The 4,896-nt window shown below is 34.4% G+C and overlaps 1 non-coding gene across 1 annotated transcript; it reads left to right on the forward strand.

Moving 5' to 3' along the window:
* Positions 1-3,581: 3,581 nt before the first annotated feature.
* On the forward strand, positions 3,582-3,688 carry LOC128290008 (small nucleolar RNA R71). The gene has a single exon (XR_008279648.1). It is a non-coding gene; the product is annotated as a small nucleolar RNA R71 (small nucleolar RNA).
* Positions 3,689-4,896: the final 1,208 nt, after the last annotated feature.

The raw sequence follows: 4,896 nt of genomic DNA on the forward strand, positions 1-4,896 counted from the left end.
GGCTTAAAGGGGGTTTACTAAAGGTTAATTATGAAGGTAGGCTTATGGGATAAGTGGGTTAAAACCTAAGTGTCTTTATCATCTCAGCATATCAAATCAAAGGTGTGGTCTCGACATGTATAATTGAAGCAAGTTCTAGAATGACCAATCAGTATTGACACACTCATAACCAATAATAGAGTGAGCAAGAAAAGTGTATGCTCTAAAGGTTCAAAATCTCACAAAAATTATGGTTTTTGATGTTAATCTTGCAAATCTCAAACTTCAAGGTAATAATTCAATTTAGGGAAACAATCTAAAATTTTTTATTCTGAAAATAGACTTACCATGCTTGATTCTCTAGTGTCTTAAAGTTTAAACAATCAATGCTCAATTATCTATGAATTTAATCAAAAAACATCAATGATAATCATAAATCAATAAGAATTCATTCTAATAGTAATGTGAGAAAATTACTTAAACACAAGACATAATTCAAAGATTTTCTAATAATTCTACAGATAATCTCCCCACACTTAAGATGTACATTGTCCTCAATGTAAAAACATATATAATCACAGTACAAACAGAGTATCATAAGAGAGGGAGATAACTGAAACTACCCTGAATATTGGATGAAATCTTCAAAATAGTGAAAAGCGGAATTGCAGTCAAATCTAAATGTAACTCATGATTCAGAGCAAACTAACAAGAAAATAAACATAAATAATAAAGAAGATTATTGGGTTAGAACTCGATTAGAAACAACCATAAATCTTTCAAAAGATAATAATGAAAATAAGTTGAAGAGAAAAAAATAAAACAACTAAAACAAAATTAAAAAGAAAGATAACAATAATAAAAATAATAATAATAAACTCAATGATATCAATAAACTTAAAAGGTAATTGTAATGATAATAGTAAAAATATGAAAGAAAAAAGAAAAAAATAGAAATAGCAAAATAAAATAATAGTAACAATAATAATAATATATAAAATTAAAAATATAAGTATAAGAATAATTAATTAATTAATTAATTAGTAAAATAAAATAAATAATATAATAATTAAATTAAATAAAATAAAATAAAATTGGGGTGATTAACCCAGTTTTCACATGGCCATAGACATGCCCGTGTATCCAGGCCATGCGGTCACATGGCCATGTCGTCAGGCCGTGTGTGTTTTCTTTCACTTCTCCCACGCCAATGTGAGATCCCACACGCCCGTGTGGTCAAGCCGTGTGCTCCACACACCCGTGTGGCTAGGCCGTATAACTCTCTGACTTTGAAAAAAATTAGCTCCAGGTTTCACATGGCCTAGAACTCGCCCGTGTGTCCAAACCGTGGGGGTCACATGGCCATGTCTCCAAGCCATGTGTGTTTTTCTGCGCTTCTCCCACGCTCATGTGAGATCCCACACGCCTGTGTGGCCAAGCCGTATGCTCCACACACCCGTGTGGCCAGGCTATGTAGTTCAAAAACACACTTTTTTTTTAGATTTTAAAAATTAATTAATTTTTAAAAAAATCATGAAATAATGTTAAGAAAATTAGTAGTGTTAACATTCAGGCTACCTCCCGAGAAGTGCTTATTTAAAGTCTAAGCTCGACTTACCTCGTATTTGCACAGTTACGCTGGTTCACGGAGTCGAAACTCCTCTTTCTCACTGTCAATTCTATTATCAACATAAGGTTTTAGCCGAGTAATATTTACCTTAAAAGTGCCAAATTTAGAATGATTTACCTCGACTGTACCGTATGAAAAAATATTCAATATCGTAAAAGGAGTTGCTCCGTTTCTATTAAGCTCTGAAGTGGTGATTCGAGGGTCCGTTTTATCCAACAATACCTGATAGCCAATCTTAAATTGGTTCGTCCCATCCTTAAGCTCGTCCTGGAGTTGCTTTGGTTCATCATGTATTCTAGGTTTCTCTTTGACGTGTGTCTGCCATTCATCTAGTTCATCAATTTGTAATCTTGTTTCTTCATGATTTGTTATGTTTTTGTTATGTAAGCTGGACTGCGGCTCTGTCACATTTTTTCGAGATGTTTCCTGCAAAGAATGTTGAGCCACAAGGTTATTAACATTAGCAGAACTCGTAATATCATCTCGATCACTAGATATCCTAACAGAATCACAAGCTTGGAGTTTAATCGTCTCATCACCTACACGAAGTATTAACTCACCTGTACCAACATCTATGATAGTTCTAGCAGTTGCTAAAAAGGGTCGTCCTAAAATCAACGGTACGTCACTATCCTCATCCATGTCTAGAACAACAAAATCAACTAGGAAAATAAATTTATCAATTTTGACGAGTACGTCTTCAACAATACCCCTAGGAAATCTAATTGTTCTATCTGCCAATTGAATGCTCATCCTAGTTTGTTTGGGTTTCCCAAGACCTAGTTGCTTAAACATTTTGTAGGGCATGACATTAATAATAGCCCCTAAATCAGCCAAAACATTATTAACACTCAAACTACCAATTAAACAAGGAATATTAAAACTCCCTGGATCTTTCAATTTGTTGGATAGTTTATTCTGCGAAATGGCTGAACACACTGCATTTAGCTCCACGTGCGACGAATCATCTAACTTTCGCTTATTTGCTAAAAGCTCCTTTAAAAATTTAACGAAATTTGGCATCTGCGAAAGAGCTTCAATAAATGGTAAGTTAATATGTAATTTTTTCAACAGTTTAAGGAATTTACTGAATTGTCCATTTGTGTGGTCTTTTCTTGTCGCATTTGGATATGACACATAAGGTTTATATTCCTTACCAACTGAATATTGCTTATTTTGGCTTACCTCAACCTTACCATTGCATACCACAATTTCTTGCCTCGGTTCAGATTTAGATTCAGTTAACCCTTCTTCATCTCGAACAATGATCGCATGAAGTTGCTCTCTTGGGTTAGTTTCGGTGTTGTTTGGCAAGCTACCTTGTGGTCAGTTTGAAATCATCTTTACCAATTGACCGATTTGATTCTCAAGCCCTTGAATCGATGCTTGTTAATTTTTTAGTGTTGTTTCGGTGTTTTAGAAATGAGTTTTTGACATTGAAATAAACTTCGTCAACATCTCCTCAAGGTTCGGCTTCTTCTCATGTTGGTAAGATGGTTGAAAGCCTAGACCACCCTAAGAGAAGTTGGGATGATTCCTCCAACCTGCATTATAAATGTTACTATACAGATTATTCTGAGGTCTAGAATTATTACCCATATAGTTGACTTGTTCGTCTTCTATGCTTAAGTTATAGGATCGATTTTCTAGATCATTCCCTCATCAATTTGCATCGTATTTCATCACCGGATGTACCTACATAGAACCATATAAACCATCAATCTTCTTATTCAAAAGTTCTACTTGATTTGACAACATAGTGACTGCATCAACGTTAAAAACACTGACTGCTTTCATCAGATTTGTCCTCATGACTTGCCACTGATAATTATTTAATGACATCTCTTCTATAAAATCGTAAGCCTCTTCAGGTGTTTTGTTATTCAAAGTCCCACAGGCATGTGCATTGATCAATTGCCTAGTTGAGGGGTTCAAACCGTTGTAAAAAGTTTAAACCTGTAGCCATAGAGGTAACCCATGGTGAGGGCACCTTCTCAATAAATCCTTATACCTCTCCCATGCATCATATAAAGTCTCTAAATCCATTTGTACAAAGGAAGAGATATCATTCCTCAATTTGGTTGTCTTAGCCAGTGGAAAGTACTTTAGCAAAAACTTCTCGGTCTTTTGATCCCAAGTAGTGATAGAACCTCGTGATAAGGAGTTCAACCATTGCTTAGCCTTATTTCTCAACGAGAAGAGGAATAATCGTAGGCGAATGGCATCATCAGAAATGCTATTTATCTTTAAAGTATCACAGAATTCTAGGAAATTAGCCAAATGAGTATTTGGGTCTTCGTCCTGCAAACCATCAAACTGAACAAACTGTTGAATCATTTAAATAGTATTAGGTTTCAGTTCAAAATTATTTACAGCAACAGTAGGTCTAACAATACTCGATTCAGCCCCAGTTAAACTGGGTTTGGCATAATCGTACATAGTACGAGGAGTAGGATCCGGATTTACAGGATTTATAGCAACCACAGGAGGTAACTGATTATTATAATTTTCTTCCATCTCCTCAGTATTAATAATAATATCTTCTTGCTCTTCTATTGTACTTTGTTGACTTTGCCTCGCTTCTCTATGGTTTCTGCAAGCTGTACTTTCGATTTCACTGTCGAATACTAGAGGTCCTGGCAGGTTTCTTCTAGCCATAAACTAAAGGAACTTGCCAAAAGAAAATAAAATAAAAGTTAGTAAATTAAAAATAAAACAAAAAATAAAATAAAAATGGCTAAAGTAATAAAAATCTAGTGTTCCTAATATTTTAGTCCCCGGCAACGGCGCCAAAAATTAATGATCGTTTTATGATTCACTAAACTAGACTATGATCGCGATAAAGGCAAACGCACCTATCGAATGGTAGTATAGTTACGATGAGTCTAGAATATCGTATCCACGAGGACTAAAAGTATTAGTAATAACTATCTTTCTATTATTTAGCCTATAATTAAAGGGATTTGTTTTAATCTAAAATTAACTAAATTAATTAACTAATGAACGCGACAGAGAGTGAAGGAAATAATCGAATAAACCAATGATAAAGCCAATACCCAAGGAAGAATCCACCTAGAACAATTCCAGTGAGGAGAAGAGAAAGAGGGAAAAAAAAACTATGAACAAAGTGGGAAAGAAGAATGTTAGACGACAGCAACAAAGGAGAGTAATTAGACAGCAACAAATGAGAGTAATTAGACTCAATAAAATAAAATAAAATAAATGATAATTAACCCTAGGTTAACAAGAGGAGCGACACAAAGCTTAAATGAGAAAAAAAAAATTGG

This window comes from Gossypium arboreum, chromosome 2 (genome assembly GCF_025698485.1).
Source record: "Gossypium arboreum isolate Shixiya-1 chromosome 2, ASM2569848v2, whole genome shotgun sequence".
NCBI classification, from domain to species: domain Eukaryota; kingdom Viridiplantae; phylum Streptophyta; class Magnoliopsida; order Malvales; family Malvaceae; genus Gossypium; species Gossypium arboreum.